Raw genomic sequence first — 19384 nt, forward strand, 5'->3', positions numbered from 1 at the left:
CCAAACAGGACAACTTCCTGGACTCAATTGTCATGGGTGATGAAACCTGGGCATACCACTTTACACCTGAGACCAAGCAACAATCACACCAGTGGCAGCATCCATCTTCGCGAAAGCTGCAGAAATTTAAACAAACACAGTCTGCTGGCATAGTCATGACAACCGTTTTTTTGGGATCGGAAAGGGGTATTGATGGTCGACTTTATACCCAAAGGGACCACAATTAATGCTGACAGGTACTGTGAGACTCTGAAAAAACTCAAACGGACATTTCAGAACCGGACAGGAGGAATGTTGAGCAAGGGCGTACACATCTCCATGACAACGCTCACCCACATATCACTCAGCAAACTGTTGCTCTCCTGAAACAGTTTCAGTGGAACATAATCACCCATCCACCCTATAGTCTTGACTTGGTGCTCAGTGGCTATCACCTGTTCTGTAAGTTAAAAGAACATTTGGCCGGAAAGCGATTCAGCTGCAACGACAAGGTGAAAGAAGAGGTTCATTACTTTCTGAATAGCATAGTGGTGAGCAGGTATGACATGGGCACACAAAAACTGCCACAGCATCTACAAAAATGGTGATTATGTCGAAAAATAGCTAAATGTTCAAGCTGTAAACTGATGTAAACCATTGTAGAAATAAACAAGTCTACGTACTTATAAAAAAATAGGAGACCTTACTTTTGGGATTACCCTCATAGCTGTGTAAGGAATGAGGTGGTGGATTTGGAGTATGAAGGGCATTTGGAGAGGTAGTGATTGATAGCAGCAAGGTCTTGGGCGTGAGGAATGTTGGTATATTGTGTGATGAGAACGGACCCAGAAGGATGGTGGAAAGTCAGTGAAGGAAGTGGTTAGTGTCTTTGATGTTGGAGACTAGGTTTCAGGCAATTATTTTGAGGTAATGGTCAACAAGAGCAGAAATTCTTGCAGTAGGAGCATCCAGGATTGTTGGGTTTGTGGATTTTGGGGGGCACATAGGAGGTGGGTGTGTGGGGTGCTGTTAAGGTGAAGAGAGAGATGGACTCAGGTGATAAGTTCTGGGAAGGGCCTACGCATTTCAGTAGGGACTGGAGGTTTGTTCAACTTCCAAGGTGGGAGTACTATGGCAGAACTTGTAGATGGAGGTATCAGACAGTTGGAAGAGGCTTTCCTTCAAGTGGTCACCATGACTCATCACAACAGTGGTAGAGTATTTGTCTACAGGGAAGATGATTATGTCTGGATCTGTTTTCAGATTGTGTATGGCTGTCTTTTCTTCTGCTGAGATATTACTTTCCTTAGGAAGGGACCAAGAGCAGGGTGGTTGCTCCACATCCACCCATCCCTCCTCACACTTTCCTCCTGTCAGAACTTTACATCTTTCTTTCTTCTTTCACATGCATGATGATAACTTAAATATCATCATGTCACAAAACCACATTATTGCTCCCAGCACAATTTCTTCTGTACTTTTCACTCCATGAACTCACACTATATTATCCAATCCTCCCTATAACTGCCTAATGTTTTTGCTTGTCCATTTCCTGCATAATTTCCTATTTTGTATCATCATCTCTACCCCAAAGGGCCCCTGCTCCAACTTCCTGCACCAGTTCAGAAAAGTATTCCTTTCCCCAGCTAAAACCCTGTCCCATACACTGTTCCTTAAATGCTGTCTAAACTGTAGAATTACCCCCCCCCCCCCTAATCCTAACCATAAAGAAATCCTTTCTCTGGATCCCATGCCTCCTTTTTCACAATGATCTTCAATCTTCACCTTTTCAGATTCCACCGTTCCCTATCCCTCAAAAACCTGGTACTGCAAAAACACCTCTCCATGACACAAATATCCCAGAACCATCCTCCAAAATTCCCTCCCAGCATCCCACAAAACCAAGAACCCAAGCAAATCCAATAAGCTGTTGTTAACCTCTCCACCCAAAACCTCAGTCCCACAGCAGTTTCAGTTTTATCCAAAGGCCTAACCTTCAGCCATACACCCAGATTTAATCATGTTGAACTTCTCAAACACCTTCTCCCAAACCCTACATGGAAACACATCTTTGCCATCAATCCCTCCAATCAAATCCAACCTGATCCCAACATTGAACCTTGCCTCTCACAGTTCATACAACCATTCAATCATGACCCTCCCCCCCTCCCACCTGACCACCTCTTAGTCAGCTTCCAGGAATTCCATACCTACAACTTGGCCTCATCATCCTTCTCCAGTTTCCTTTCTAAGAACACTAACCTTTCAGCAGAAGAAAAGACAGACATACACAAAATGAAAAAAGATTCAGACATAATCATCCTTGATGCAACAAAGGCTCCACCACTGTCATGATAAGTCATGATGACTGCCTGATGTAATGCCTTTGCTAACTGTCTGACTCCTCTGTGCCATAGCGATCCCATCCCAGAACTCCAACATAACCTCCAATCCATACTGAAATCTATAGGCCCTTCCCGAATCTCTTCCCTGTCTTCACTCCAATGCATCCCACATGCCCACCTTTTACATGCTGTCCAAAATCAACAATCACAACAATCTTGGACACCCCATTGTAGATCGCTATTGCACCCCCACTGGAAGAATTTCTGTTCTTGTTGACCAACACATCCAACCAATTATCCCAAACTCAGACTGCCACTTCCTTCACTGACTTTCCACCATCCTCCTGGATCCCCACTTGTCACAGTTGATGCTGCCCTCCCTATACGCCAACATCCCTCATGCCCACAGTCTTGCCACTATTGAAAACTACCTCTCCCAATATCCCTCAGACTCCAAATCCACCACCTCATTCCTTATGCACCTTACCAGCTAGTCCCTAACCCACAACTACTTTTCTTTTGAAGGGAAGGATTATAAACAACTCTACTTCACCATGGGCATGCTCAGGGCACCCTCCTATGTCAACCTGTTTATGGGTTATATAGAGAAAACCTTCCCAACCTCCCAATACTGCCAATCACTAGCCTGGTTCAGGTTCACTGATGCCTCTAACCACACCTCTGTCCACATTAAACCCACTAACCATCAACAGTACCTGCATTTCAACAGCTACCATCCCTTTCACACCAAAAAATCTCTCCCATACAGCCTAGCTACCCATGGATGACATATCTGCAGTGATGTGAACTCCCTTCCCAGTATGCTGAAGGCTTCACAGACAAACCAAGTCCACAAACAGATTTCCTGTGCAATATACTCACAACCCCGTAATTCTCCCATCATCCCCAACAATCAGCTACTGTAAGTTTAAGTACATCGCCTTTATGTATAAGTACAAAACAAATATTTCCAACTTATTGTATGGAAATTAGATTCATATTTATAACAATGATAAATGATAATTAAATATTATATAAGAACTAAGACTTATATGGCTAGGCTTACCATACTTTTTTAGGTCCAACCCACAACATGTTACCACCTGGTATTTCCAAACTGAGACATTTATACACAATTAAGGCAAGGATGACCATTTACCTCTTCAGAGCAGATATACACCAGGTTCGAACTCTTACAAGAATCAGTGAAATGCCACAGGCAAGGAGGATGATGGGCAAGGAGCACTACATTAGTGGTGTGTGGATAAATTGAGAAGTTGGGTCTGACTGGAGGTTGCTAGGGTAGTCCGTGCAGTTGCGATGACCACTGTGTCTGGATGGCTTAGTGGTCATAGCATCTGCCTGGTAAGCAGTAAATCCCGGTTTGAATCCCCATCTGGCACAAATTTTCAACTTTCCCTATTGATTTTAATCAATGGCCACTGGCAACTTATGTCTTTCATTCCTTTGTGACATATTTTTGCAATTACTGAAAGGTCTTAACAGTTTATTAAAGCATAAACTTTATTTACTCAGCTGCATTTTTCTCTAGACATCACTATTTTTCAGAAATTGTTTGTCTGTTTTAAATGCATCATAAAATTCACAAAAAGAATTTTCTGTATTAGTTGCAATAGTTTAGGAGTAAATACAGAAAGTCTAGCCCTTTCTGCAGACCAAATGCTCCCCATGATTGGAAAAACTTCAGTTGGATTTTATGTCCCAGGCAAAGGCATTGCAAACTCAACCATTTTAAAAATATTGCAACATGGTATATCAGTCCTTTGACACAGCCATAAAAATTGCTCTTATTTTTGGTGAAGCAGTAGCATTAAGAGCACTCCTGTGTTTGTCTGCTTTCATGTGGTCTTCAACATCACCCCTTTTTTATATGCACCAAATATTCTCCAGTGCTTGGAGTGCAATAAACATGTTCATTGTGACTGTCATAATACCGTTTCAAAGATTTGTATTCCAGTTGCCAGCTAACGTTAAACACACACTTTCTTTTGCTCATTGTTAAATGATAAGAAAAAAATTAGTATAGATGAAATGATCAAGAATGTACACAAACACGCACACACATACACACGCACGCACACGCACGCGCACACACACACACACACACACACACACACACACACACACACACACACACACAAAGGAACATCATAAACACACTGCCCCTGTTGTGTTGCCAAATGACTACTTGAAAAGTTGTGTTGCAACTGATAGCCATGCCTCCACATCGTCAGCACTTGCTCCAAAATCATCTGAAAGAGGCACAGCCATAACAGAATGTTTAGAAATAAGATTTTGAAATATAGGTCTAAAGTTTGAAAAAAAAAAAAAAACAAATTCAAACTCTGGATTTTTGCAACTCCATATATTACCCCAGGTAGTGCTAAAAAACCAGGACTGTCTGAGCTAACCCCAAATGTATAGTAAGCCTATATATGGCACAATGTACCACTAAAGAATTTCTGTAAAATAATTTACAATCTTCCTAGTACATGTATGTTAAAGACATCAACTCTATATATAAGATATTTGCAACAACTGCTCAAAAGTAACGTGCTTCCATATAATGAAAAAATATTTCCAGTTTATTTTATGACAATTATATGCAGCCATAATTACAATAAAGGATCAAGATGTATGCAGCATAATTTACCATTGATGAGTCTTCTGTAAAGTAAGTTATAATTCTCATAGCGTATCTTGGAATATGACAAGGTCTTATGTTAAATTCATAATTGATGCTAACACATTCAACATATAGAGCTTCCACTTTAGATGTTTGAAAATTGCATTAGGCCCAGATTGCACACTTGTACATCAAATAAGAAAAATGCCAGCTGAAGGCATCATAAAATCATTTAAAAATATGGGAAACTGCAACTCTAACCTGACATGCACTATTTTTAAATTTCCTAATGTGATCTTTCTTATAATTTACCAGCTAAACTTAACTTGTTAATGTTTGGTTCTTCCAAATGTCTTATTCTTTATGTATTGTTCTGGTGATAATTACATTTATAGTTTATGAAGAAATTAATTAAGAATGAGACTGACTAATAAAGTATAATCAGAACTGGTAAACAAATAACACACAAATTCTTAATAAAAGTTTTTTTAGTCATCACAGATTTAGTTTTTAAGGCTATAGGAAATAATTATAATGAAATAAATTAATGATGTAAACATTATACACTTCTCAAGAGACATTTGGCAAGAGATGTTTGGCAAGAATCTCTTTCGACAAATGCAAAAAATGTGTTGAATTTTTTTGTGGTAAGCAAATATACTTTCAAGCTTTCAAAAACTTTTATTTGATAATATTCTGTTACACACCTGTGATTTAGCTATGACAAAACTGTGGTGACTGATGCTGAGCTGCATGTACCCTCCAACAACAACTAATGCCCAGTGGCCACTGTAATCTTCTTCCAAGCTGTGCCATAAAAGTAAACCTTCAGTCTCTTCTGTTCGAAATGAAACCTCATAGTGACTCCTTTGTGAAGCTTCATGCCTAAAAGAAATAAAACCGAAGTGTGTTATTTAAGAATATCTGTTTAATACTACATCTGCAATGAAAACATGAACATTTCCTGTGTTGTTTGAATATTGCGCTATCTTGTGCGACAGGGAGGGGTCAGACTCAGAACAATTTCACATTACAGAAATTCTGATATACTGGCCACCTTAAGTGTGGTTCTTAGGTCATTCTCCACACTTCTTTATGCAAATGTTTGGCTGCATCTAAGAAAACACAAGGCACAAACAGCTCAAATATGGTAACACACAGAATAAAGCTTACACAGTTCAAAGGGTGATGTCACACATGCCTTCCATTCCTGAGGTTAACTGACAGCTCTGGTGACAGGAAGGGCAGAATTAAACAGTGAGTCTAGAACAGATGGTTACATACTAGGAAAGAGAGAGATATCCAGGTGAACAATTTTATTTGTGGTAGTTTAAAAATATCTTTTTTCAGCTCATAAATATTAGCAAAACATCTCTTTTTTACTATCTCTGGCAGCACTCTAGCAGTATAAACTACAGTACACACAAATACAACTGTCCGTCATAGCACTCACACATCATGTTCTTCTGATATGTCAGGTGGTGGATAAGAGAACATTTTCCACCTAAAGGAAATGCAAATTATGGCAATGTAGTACTATCATGATCCTTGCATGTCTTGGTCATAACATCACTAACAAATATGCATAGTTTGGAACTTCTAAAAATTCATAGAGAGGTTGTACTTTTAGCTGGCACTGGTTGCATAGCTGTAATTATGAGGTCTGTTCAAAAAATTTTGAAACTTTACTAATTTCACACCAATGGTGTGTTGGAGTGAAATGCAGTTGACATCTCTGCAAATGCAGGCATGTGATGTGTAACTGCTGGAAGTTTCATTGTTGTATGTCTTTTAGTTATTGTTCAGGGCTGCATTGAGTAGAATGTTGTGCTGCAAAATTTGCAAATTTCGAGCTGGTATAGTTAGAGGAGCAACATAGCTGCATTAAACTTTGTGTTAAACTCAAGAAAACATTTAAAGAGACACATCAAAAGATTAGGAAGTCTATAGTGACGAGTACTTAAGCCATATTCAGTGAACAAATGGTTCACAAGAATTAAAAGTGGCTGGACTGAAGTTAAAGATGACCCATTCTGGACACCCTTTGATGTCTACTGATGATGCTCATGTGAGGAACATCAGTGAAATTGTGCAGACCAATGGAAGACTTGACTGTCCAAGAGATTGCAAAAACATGTAACATTTTGGTTGGATCATGTCTGAAATCCTGCACAGCATCTTGAAATGTAGCGCGTTGCTGCCAAATTCGTCACACAGCTCAAGAGTCACAATCTGTGAAGAGCTTTTGGATTGCAGAAATGAGAACAAGATATTCCTTAAAAAACTCATAACTGATGATGAGACATGGCTCTATGGTTCTGATGATGTTAACAAAGTGTTGGGAAAGGCCATTCAAGACCAAAAAAAGCTTGTCAGGTCAGATCAAATGACAAAGCCGTGCTGATAGTTTTCTTTAACTTTGAAGGATTAGTTCGCCATGAATTCATGCTACAGAGACAAACTCTTAATCAAAGGTACTATGGGGACGTGTTGTGATGCTTGTGAGAAAATGTGAGAAGCAAATGGTTCTTGCATCAACATAATGCACCTGCAAATTCATCCCTGTTGGTGTGTGACTACTGCACAAAAAAACAAAACCATTGTCCTACCTCCTACTCCGTGCTCTCCAGATCTGGCCTCTGTGGACTTTTTACTATTTCCAAAGTCAAAAACCCCACTGAAAGGATGAAGATTTGCAATGACAGCTGAGATAAAATAAATTCTGCAATGGTGCTTTGTGTGATCCAGCAAGAGGCGTACCAAGATTGCTTCCAGAAGAGGAAATGGTGTTGGGAGTGTTGTATCAGTTTTGGCGGAGAGTATTTCAGAGACTGTGCACAATAAGTAAAAGGTAAGCATAGAAAAATTTTGTGACAAAGTTCCAGAATTTTCTGAACAGACCTCACGCATGGTGATACTCAGCAGTATACTGTTTCATAGTCACAGCTTGTATGCTACATATTCATAAACAAATTTTATAACAGTCAAACAGAGTTGGAAAAGAAAGATAATGTCGAAGTCAAGGACTGATATGATAATATGACTGCTTTTCTAGTGAAAAATTCATCAATTGTTGAAACCACAGTGTCAAGCAGAGGAAACAATCCAAAAACTGCTTTGGAAAAACAATCACTGCAGTTTAGGCAAAACCAAATACTCCACATGCAATGGAGTAAAATTGTGCAATCCACTAACTCTTTTGGGTAGAATATGCTTTTTAGTGCACAGCAGGATTTGCAGACTTATTGCCGGTTCTACATCTACATCTACATACATACTCCGCAATCCACCATACAGTGCATGGCGGAGGGTACCTCGTACCACAACTAGCATCACCTGCAATCAAAACACTCACCATGAATCAGTACAAAACTACTACATGGACTAATTACTAAAATTACTATCTCACATTTATTAGATTGTAGTAAATGATGATTTATAATTTCTTCTTCTTCTTCATTTAATGGAGTGCATTTACAGCCTGCTCCATCTTCACTGACACCATCTGCTCCTCAGTCATTCTACATCTCTCTTTGCTATTGGTTTCTATAAATGATTCCTTGTTTTATTATTCTATCTTCCGGTATTCTGTTGTTATGCTGTTCCTGTTTTATGCAATCTTGATGTATTTTTTAACTGATATAGTTTAGTGTCATGAGCTTTTAAAGCCATGTCAGCAATACTGTGTAGTGTGCATTCAGTTCTTTGCTAACATAAAACTGTTGTACAGCATGTCTTGTTCCACAGCATGTAAATAGTCCATGATTTTTAGTTGCTCTCAATACATTTATTATAGTCTGATTGTAACAATCTGCAGTGCACTTAATAAAGTGACATACGTGAGTTAAGGCAGAACTCTTGTGCTGGAGGTGTACAACTGGAATGTGTAAAGGGGCACCCTCCTCTAGCATAACTTTTCCTCAACAGAAGTAGTCGATACCATAAGAAGAAATTACTTTATTTTCTTTATTACAGTTGATATGTACTAGCTCTGAATGCACAGTTGAAATTAATTTCTTTTAGAAACATTTGAAATTATGAAATATTTGGTATGCTTAAAATTTCTATTATTAATTACACAGTTTTGTACTGTTTATTTCTGGATTCATTTATAAAATAATAATATAAATTAATAGAAATTCATTTGTCAAGAGAATTTGTAAACCCTTTGCAATATTGTTACTACCACAGAGTGAGGTTGTGGTGGGCATGCCTCTGATGTGATCAGATGTGTTTTTAGATTTTGGAATAACAATGTAATTTCGGCTTTGTTAATGTGAAAATTCAAAAGACAGTGTGATATAGAAAAATGTGAGAGAATATGATATTCATGAAAACAAAAAATACAGCGCAGGCTTACTTAAAACTTATGTCAATTGGAACCATGAGAACCTATAATGTCAAAAATTTCAGCTGCAAGAATCAGCCCCTAGATGTGAAGAACTGTATGCGACTACGAGAAAAGAAGATAGGTAAAAAGTTTATTGTAAATTTTATTCCTCTCAAAACTTATTAAAAGAGTTAACCATAAAGCCAGCGACAATCAACGAATTTGAGGGAGGGGTAGTTTACAAATGCCTAACATATACGCCATAAAAAGCAGATCTAAACAAAATTTGCAGAAATTCTAGTAGGATTAATGCTGTAATGATACTTTTTACTAATGTGTCTGACTCTACACACTTGTTTTTAGAAACTGCTTCTAATCATGGGACATACCAGTGGAGGCTCTATAGTGCAAGTACATTAAATAATTAAATGCAGCAAACTGCTTCCACATAGTAACACATACATAATTTGTTCACAAGTTGCCATTTGATGCTATAAATTTGTGTGTTGGAGTGTTAATGCTGTCTAAAAGACTCTTCATTATGAACAGATTTGATTATCAGATCCAGTTAACTGACAAGTAAGTTGGAATTTAGAGTTCCAGCAGAGCCTTTCTGGAGCTAACGAAAGGGGCAGACATGTTGCTGCAATATACCTTACTAGTGAATAAATGACAGTTTTTGACTAGTGCACTCTCTCTGATTATGTGTAGTGCTATCACAAGATGCAATGAGGAAATGGATGAAGCAATTATTTGAGATCATCCATATTAGAAAATAGTTCATTTAATTTATGCTTTTTGTAAAATATTTAGTGTCATACCATTGCTTATTTGCAGAAGTTTTGTAGGTCTGCAATGACTTTTTAGTTAAGTAGAATTAGCTAACAATGTTATAACACATGGAAATGCATAAAAAAGAATTGTTCGATATCTCATCTTGAAGGTTAATATGATTATGTTAGCAGTTTTCTTAGGTCATTGTGACTATTTGTCAAAGTGCAAATAAATTATCAATATCTATAGCATATAAAAAAAGTATCTAAAGTGAAACAGATGTGGCACCTGTATTTTGAGACCACAGAGGCCAGCTGTTTGAAATTCCTTCATTCCCTATTGAACTGGTACATCCTGAGCCTCCATCTGAAATGGCACACAAGCTCAACCTCCAGAAAAACCATTTTGTGACCAACAGTAGCTATGAAACTTTTAAAATCACTTTTGGTGATCATCTGATTCACATAAAGTATTGGTTACAAAAGTTAATGCATGATGACAAATTCTTGACAGTAATTGTATCTGATTTAAGCTAAGTTGTAAAAATGGTAAAATCTGTCCTCTTAAACACAAGTAACCATAAATAAAATATATTCAATCTTTCAAAACAAAAGCAAAACTTTTTCCCTTACCAGTGGAACAGCTGGTTCCAAGCTGCATTTTCAGTTTGAAACATTATTTTCATGATATTCTAAGTAATTTTAAATTACCAGAAATAAGGTGTACTAATAACTGTGGCCTAAATTTTATGTCAAGTATCCCTAACGGAGATGTTAACCGGAATTATAACCATACGGTTTTTGTGAAAGATCATTCCAGTCATCTAATCTAGATTCTAACCTTACCAAAGGGCTCTAATTGTCCAGCCACAGGTTCAGTATTCCAAAAACTTGAATATAAGGAATATAATTTTACAATTAAATATGAAGGACAATATTCCGTGAACCTGACACGTTCCACATCATTACAAAGTGTCGTATTCATGACCTATGGAACAAGTACTGATCTAATCCGATCTAATCTTCAGAACAAACATTAGATGAACTCACTTCAATAGAGCCCCCTGCATGGGAAGATCCCTTTGGCAAGGCAGTTTATTCTGCAAAAAGCAAAGTTGCTACATTGAAAATTAAAGGCTGAGGTAAGAAGTTTTAGGCCTTAGGTGAGACATTTCATACAATGTTGTAAGAGATGCCAAAATCAATATTTTTTTTTTTTTTTTTTTTTTTTGAGTGTAATTTGCCATTTCATATTTTGTTTCAAGAAACGAGTTGAAACTCAGTTAAACACAACAGAAAATTTTATGTGACTAATATCTTGACTGCTGTTTGCACTGTGTATGAAAAACCAGTTTTGAGGTTTAATACAAAATTGGCTGACCCTTGGTCTAGGAGTAGCATCTTTGACATTATGGTTCGTGGATCAAACTCAACCACTGCTTAAATTTTGAAAAAATTCATCCGCAATGGCAGTTGAGCACTTTCAGTATAAGGAGTCCTGCTCTTTCTGCCAAGGGTTTTTGTCCATGAGGGGAGGGAAGTGTTTCAGGGTAACATCTTGACAGTGGAGTGGGAAACTGTCTCTAAAACATGAAAGAATCAGCAATAATCAGTGGCATGAGGATACAGAAGACAATGGAAACAACTGCATTGCAGACACTTAACGTGTATTTGTAGAACATGTGGCCTTTAACTGAAAGAAATGTCATGTTGATTTCTCCAATGACAAAATATTGTGGATTAGTTCCTCATTTGGATCTTGAGGAGGTGACTGTCAAGAAGGCTGAGATGGCCACAAGGAGGGGAAAAAAAAAGACTAACTAACGAAGTGGAGCTTGCTTGTCAGAAGTTTGAATGTGATAGGAAAATTAGAAAATCTCAACAGGGATATAGGGAAATGCAAAGGCTTAGTCTAGATACAGTGGAGGTCTTTAAAGCAAAATGGAAAGACGACCATTCCTGATTAAATGAATGTAGGAGTAATATCAACAATTGAAGAAAATTGTGTAATGGTAGTAGGATTTACTGTGAATGAATGGCAGAGAGTGAGTTACTCTGAACAGTTCAGTGATAGGGTTGTTCTCATCAGAATTGGTACAAAATGAACACTAACAATAATAGTTCAGGTATATATGTGGGTTCATTATCATGCTGCAAGAGTCATGAATTGTCTTGCCACACTTCAAGCCATTTGCTTCTCGCATTTACTCGCAGGTGTCTCACAACATCCTTGTAGTACCATCGATGAATGGTTTGTTCCTGTGGCATGAATTAATGATACTTCAATATCAAAGAAAACTATCAGCATGGATTTTGTCATTTGATCTGATCTGACAAGCTTTTTTTGGTCTTGGAGAATCTTCCCTGACCCTCTGTGAAGAGTGAACCATGGTCTCAACATCATAAACATAGACCCACATCTCATCACCAGTTATGAGTCTCTTCATCTCGTTCTCATTTTTGCAGTCCAAAAGCTCTTCACAGATTGCGAGATGAAGATCTTTCTGGTCTTGACCTAGAAGCCATGAGATGAACTTGGTGGCAACACACTGCATTCAAAGATGCTGTGTCAGGATTTCATGACATGATCCAACTGAAATGTTACATCTCTCAGACAGACAGTCTTCAATTGGGCTGCACAATTTCATTTATGTTCCTGACATGAGCATTGTCAATAGACATCGAAGGCGGTCCTGAATGAGTGTCATCTTTAACTTCAATCCAGCCACTTTAAAGCCTTGCGAACCGTTTGTAACACCAAGTACAGCTTAAGCACTCATCACTGTAGGTTTTCTGCATCATTTGGTGTGTCTCTGTAAAGGTTTTCTTGAGTTTCATGCTCACACTGCTCCTCTAACTCTACCATCTCAAAATTTGCAAACTATGTGACACAACATTCTACTCAAGACAGCACTGAACAATAGCTAACAGACACTACTATAACAAAACTTCTGGTAGTTACACATTAAACACAGGCGTGTCAACTGCATTCCGTTCCAACACACTATTGGTGTGAGATTATGAATTTTCTGGAATTTTTTGACAGATATTGTACACTGTTCGAAAATAACAAGAGGAGGAGGTCTTTTTGGAAAACTGCTGGAGGTGTGGGAAGACTTCATCTGGATTACATCAAGGTGAAACCGAGATTCTAAAAGCAGATATTGGAATGTAAGACATGCCTAGGAGCAGGTATAGATTCAGACAACAATTTAGTAATGATGAAAAGTAGACTGAAGCTGAACAGGATCATCAAGAAGAATCAAGATGAAGAGAAGTGGAACACTAAAGTACTGAGGAATGATGAAATGCATTTAACTTCTCTCTGGGTGTAGATACTGTGAAAATGAATACCACAGTAGGCTGTTCAGTTAAAGTAGAATGGACATCTCTACAAAGGGCAGCCACGGGAGTTGGAGACACAAGTATACCTGCAAGGTACATAACCATGAAGAAGTCTTGTGTACCATAAGAAATACCCCACTTGATCAATGAAAGAAGTAAATACAAAAATGTTTGCAGAAAGACAGGAACACATCTACATAAGTCACTTGGGTATGAAATGAGTAACCCCTGTCCTTTGATTCTTTCAAGAATCACATTCTACTGTATAAAACAGCTTCAAGCATCTGACTACTTAAGCTAGCTTTTCAAACATATCAGTGCTAATGATGTCATATCTCCTGAACTATGTATTGCACAATGATACAATTTTCCAGATACATTCAGTGGTATCTGTGGATACTGTCTGGCAAGACATTTTGTAAACAGAGAGAGTACTGAAAAAGTAATAAATTAAAACGACATGCCAAATGTTGAAGTTTTACTGCACGAACAGCAAAAATGTAATAAGTGATAAACATTTTTCCTTTCCCAATGTTGTCAGGGATGTCAGTAACAAAGAGTTTCATAAAGGTTTGAAATTATGTATAAAGTTAGTTGGGAGTCATAAAGTGCTATGACTCCCAAATACTGGATGAATATAGTCTTGATAATTTTCACACTGAGTTATGCTGCTTCAAGACATATACACAGCTTCTAACTGTAATATTTGATTTACTGCCTTAAACTTTTAATGTAAGATTATACCTCTTAATTGTGTAGATCAAAACAGTACTTAATATTCTTAAATTCAGGCAGTAATTATATGACAAAATGAAAATCAAATTGTTGTTGTCCCTGCAATCCATTAGGCAGGTAACTGGCAACTGGGACCATGCTCCTTGTACTGGGTTAGCCATTTAGTAATACAGATAAATAGGAAATACAGGGAAGCCAAGGTGAAATGACTGCATGAAAAAAGTGAAGAAATCAAAAAGGAAGTGGCTGTCAGATGGGCAGATTCAGCATACAGAAAAGTCAAGACACTCTTTGGTGAAATTGAAAGCAAAGGTGTCAATACTGATATTGCAGTAGGAATTCCACTGTTAAACATAGAGGAGAGAGAGGGAATGAGTGGAAAGAGTACACTGTCACAGCCTCTATGAGAGGGCAGCAGATTGGGGGGTGGGTGGGATGAGCGGGGTGGGATGGCAGGGGGGGTGGGGGTGGGGGGTCTGTCTGATGACATAAAATGATAGAAAAAGAAATATGAAAAGACATAGGGAATTCAGTATTAGAGTCATTATCTATCAGAGCTTTGGAAGACCTACACTTAGATAGGGCAGAAGGGGTAGATAATATTCTTTTGAACTTTCTAAAATCACAAAATGTGGAAGTAATTGACTATTCAAGTCGATGTGTAGAATCTATGAACTGCAGACATGCCATCAGATTTCGGAAAATATTATCCACACAAACATGAAGATAGCAAGGACAGATAAGAACAAGAACTATCGCACAATAAGCTTAATAGCTCATTCACCCAAGCTACCAACAAGAATAATACAACACTAGAATCGGGAAAAAAGAAAAAAAATTAAGGAGCTGTTAGATGACAATCAGTTTGGCTTTTGGAAGGATAAAACCAACAGACAGGCAGTTCTGACATTGTGCTTGATAGTGAAAGCAGGAGGAACAGCACTTCTGGTCACATGAATACCGGGTTATAAATACAAAATCAAATAGAGGTAATGTAGGAGTAAATTTAACAATGAATAAGAATATAGAAATGCAAATAAAGTACTATAAACAGCATAGTGAATACTTTATTGTAGCCAAGATGGACACAAAGTAAACACCTACCACACTAGTACAAGTTTATACGATTCAAGAAATGTATGATGAGATAAAAGAAATTATTCAGATAGTTAAGGGAGTCAACAGCTTAATTGTGATGAAGGACTGGAATTCAATAGTAGGAAATGGAAGAGAGGGGAAAATAGTAGGTGAATATGGACTGGGTAAAATGAGTGAAAGAGGAAGCCGCCTGGTAGAATTTTGCATAATTTAATCATAGCTAACACTTGGTTCAAGAATGAGGTTGTATGTGTGGAAGAGACCTGGAGACACATATATAATGGCAAGACAGAGATTTTGAAACCAGATTTTAAATTGTAAGAAATTTCCAGGGACACATGTGGACTCTGACTACAATTTATTGGTTACTGACTGTAGATTAAAACTGAAGAAATTGCAAAGACGTAGAAAATTAAGGAGATGGGGCTTAGATGAGTTGAAAGAACCAGAGGTTTTTGAGAGTTTCAGACGATGCATTAGGAATTGTTGACAAGAACAGGGGAGAGGAATACAGTGGAGACGACTGGGCAGTTTTACGAGATGAAATACTGAAGGCAGCAGAAGTTCAAATAGGTAAAAAGACAAGGCCTAGTGGAAATCCTGGCTTGATGTGGGAGATCTTGAATTTAATTGATGGAAAGAGAAAATACAAAAATCCAGCAAAGGAAGCAGGTGAAAGGGAATACAAATGTCTAAAAAATGAAGTGCAACATGGCTGAAAAGGAGTGGCTACAGGATTTAGAAGCATATTTCATTAGAGGAAACATAGATACTGCCTACAGGAAAATTAAAGCAGCCTTTGGGGAAAAAAGAAGCAGCTGTATGAACATCAAGAGCTCTGATGGAAAACAAGTCCTCAGCAAAATAAGAAAGCTGAAAGGTGGAAGGAATATATAGAGGGTCTATACAAGGGTGAATGTGAAACAAGTATCATAAAAATAGAAGAGGATGTAGATGAAGATGAGATGAGGGATATGATACTGCAATAACAATTTGACACAACAGTGAAATGAAGGTCTAACTCTTGGGGGGGGGGGATGCTGGGAGTAGACAACATTTCATGAGAGCCACTGTGGTAGCCTTGCGAGAACCAGTCGTGACAAAACTCTTCAATCTGATGTTCAAGGTATATGAGCATGTAATAATTCCCATTTCAAAGTAAGCAGGTGGTGACAGGCGTGACAATTACTGAACTATGGGTTTAATAAGTCACCGTTGCAAAATGCTAACACAAATTCTTTACATACTGGTAGAAGCCAACCTTGGGGAAGATCAGTTTGGATTCAGAGAAATATAGGAACGTACACAGCAATGCTGACTCTATAACTTACCTTAGAAGGTAGGTTAGGAAAGGCAAATCTATGATTATAGGAATTGTAGACTTAGAGAAAGCTTTTGACAGTGTTGACTGGAATACTTTCTTTGAAATTCTGGAGATAGCAGAGAGCGAAAGACTATTTACAACTTGTACAAGAACCAGATGGCAGTCATAAGAGTTGAGGGGCATGAAAGGGAAGCAGTGGTTGAGAAGGAAGTGAGACTGGGTTGTAGCCTATATCCAACGTCATTGAATCTGTGCACTGAGCAAGCAGAAAAGGAAACTGAAGAAAAAATTTGTAGCCACCAGAAAGATCGCGGGAGGCGCACATTGGCACAGCTCGTCACGGACGGTAGTTGCTGCAAGTAGAGTCCCGTCCACCAGAGGGCACGCGAGAATTCGGACGCGACCTCTGCCGGCATAACAACAACAACAACTCCAGCAGCACGGGCCGGGCCCAGTCAGTGCACATCGGGCAGGTCTAGCAGACAGTTCCCGGTCTACACTAGGTGAAGTGCGAAGGAAACGTGAATCGTGTTACTACACAATTGGCGACGAGTAGGGTCGTTCTTTCGCGTGTTGCGTCGTTGTTCCGGTTTCGCAGCTTCTCCACGGCATGGAGGATTTGGTGCGGGTTTTGGTTGCGCAGCAGACGGAGCTCATGGCCACCATGAAACAAGTGCTTCCGGCGTTGCTCTCCACGCCGTCTGCTCCGGCGCAGTTCCCTTCTCCCTTTCCCCCGTATGACGAGACGGCGGAGGATTGGGACGCATATGAACATCGCCTTCGGCAGCATTTCCAGGCGTTTCATGTTGCCGATGCAGAGGTATGTCGTGCTCTCTTCTTGTCTTGGATATCTCCCTCACTGTATCACGTTTTGCGGCAGCTAGCGCCGTTGCAGGAACCCTCGTCCTTGTCTTTTGACGTATTGTATTCCTTGCTGTCTTCATATTATCGCCGCCGCACGCATGTTGTGGCGGCTAGGGTCGAGTTCCATCAATGCAAGAAACAGCCCCATCAGTCTTACCGGGCGTGGGCAGCTACCCTGCACGGTCTTAGTCGCAAGTGTCATTTTGTCAGTCGCGAGAGTCGTATGCCCACGTTATGGTACGCGACGTCATTGTTCATTCGGCCCCTGATAGGGAGGTCCGGCAACGGGCCCTGCAGTTAGGAGACCCTTCCCTCGAGGAAGTCCTGTCCATTGCCCAATCGTATGAAGTCTCTCACGCAGCAGGTCAACAGCTGGAAGCGTGGTGCGACGTTGCGGAGGTTCAGGGCAGCGCGGCTGCGTCCACTGTGTCCGGGGTCGACAACGTGCGAGCGGTACAGTCCGGCCGTTACGGCCGCTCCCGCACGGCGCGTAAACAAAATTCCGGCCGCTGGCCCCTGTTGCCATCCTGTGCGTCGTGCTATATACATCATGATCAGTCAGAGTGCCCCCAGCATTGGGCCGTTTGTTGCAAATGTAATAAAAAAGGTCACATTGCTAAAGTTTGCCGCTCAGCCTCAAAAGAATCGAAGGAAGCAGGTACAGCGGTCATGGACGTTGACATTCAGGAAGTTTCATCGGGCCAGGCTCCCGATGCATCGGCACGCAAACTCTTTATCGAGGTGTCGGTTCAGTCGCGCCGGTTACAACTGCAAGTAGATACGGGCGCGGCAGTTTCATTGTTGAATGCACAAACTTATTCCGACCTTGGATCGCCCCCATTGGCGCCAGTTTACCGGCGTCTGCGCGGTTATGATAAACAGTTCATTCCCCTGTTGGGTCAATTCACTACCGACGTGACTTACAAATCAGTCACTCGGCCTATTACTTTTATTGTTGTCAGTGATGCGAGCTCTGCTAACCTTTTTCGCCTGGATGCCTTTCAAGCTTTCGGTTTTTCTATCACTGGCACCATACAGTTGGTCTCCGAAGACGTTCCCTATGAATCATTGGAATCTTTGATCTCAGACTTTCCAGATATTTTTGAGGAGGGCCTGGGGCGTGTTTCAGATTTTGAAGCTCACTTAACGTTGAAGGCGTCGGCTCGCCCGCGTTTCCTACGCACAAGGCAGATCCCCTTGGCTCTCTGCCCTCAAGTCAAGGAAGAGCTAGACCGGCTGACAGCCCTAGGGGTCGTTCTTCCCATTTCTTCCAGTGAGTGGGCTTCGCCCCTCGTTATTGTAAGGAAGCCCTCAGGAAAATTACGTCTTTGTGGCGATTTCAAGGCCACCATTAATTCACAGTTGGTGGTGGACACCTATCCTTTGCCTCGTGCTGATGAGTTGTTCTCCGCCGTGGCGGGAGGCCAATATTTTTCGAAAATCAATCTGTCGGAGGCTTATCATCAGATACCACTTGATGAGGACTCCAAACGCCTGGCGGTCGTCAACACTCCGTTTGGCCTTTACCAATACCAGCGGTTGGCCTTTGGAATATCCAGTGCCCTGGCCATATTCCAGCATTATCTTGAGCGTGTCACGTCGACAATCCCTCATTGTATTAATTACCTGGATGACATAATTGTCACAGGCCGCAGCACGAAGGAACACTTGCACAACCTTCACACCCTCTTTCTCAAATTCAGGTCTGTGGGCTTGCATTGCAACCTGCATAAGTCAACCTTCTTCCAACTGTCCATTGAGTATGTGGGCTACACCATATCTCGGCACGGCATCCAGCCACTAGGAAGTTTGGTCCAAGGTATTGTCAACCTTCCTCGGCCTGCTTTGCTGAAAGAGTTACAAGCTTTTTTAGGCAAGATAGCCTATTACCACCGGTTCATTCCCAGGGGTTCTACTAAAGCCCACCCCCTGTACTGCCTTCTG

The 19384-nt window shown here is 39.9% G+C and overlaps 1 pseudogene; it reads right to left on the minus strand.

Moving 5' to 3' along the window:
* Window positions 1-19384, minus strand: part of LOC124775409 — a 362017-nt pseudogene that overhangs the window by 24675 nt on the left and 317958 nt on the right.

The sequence above is a fragment of the Schistocerca piceifrons genome, chromosome 2 (genome assembly GCF_021461385.2).
Source record: "Schistocerca piceifrons isolate TAMUIC-IGC-003096 chromosome 2, iqSchPice1.1, whole genome shotgun sequence".
Lineage (NCBI taxonomy): Eukaryota > Metazoa > Arthropoda > Insecta > Orthoptera > Acrididae > Schistocerca > Schistocerca piceifrons.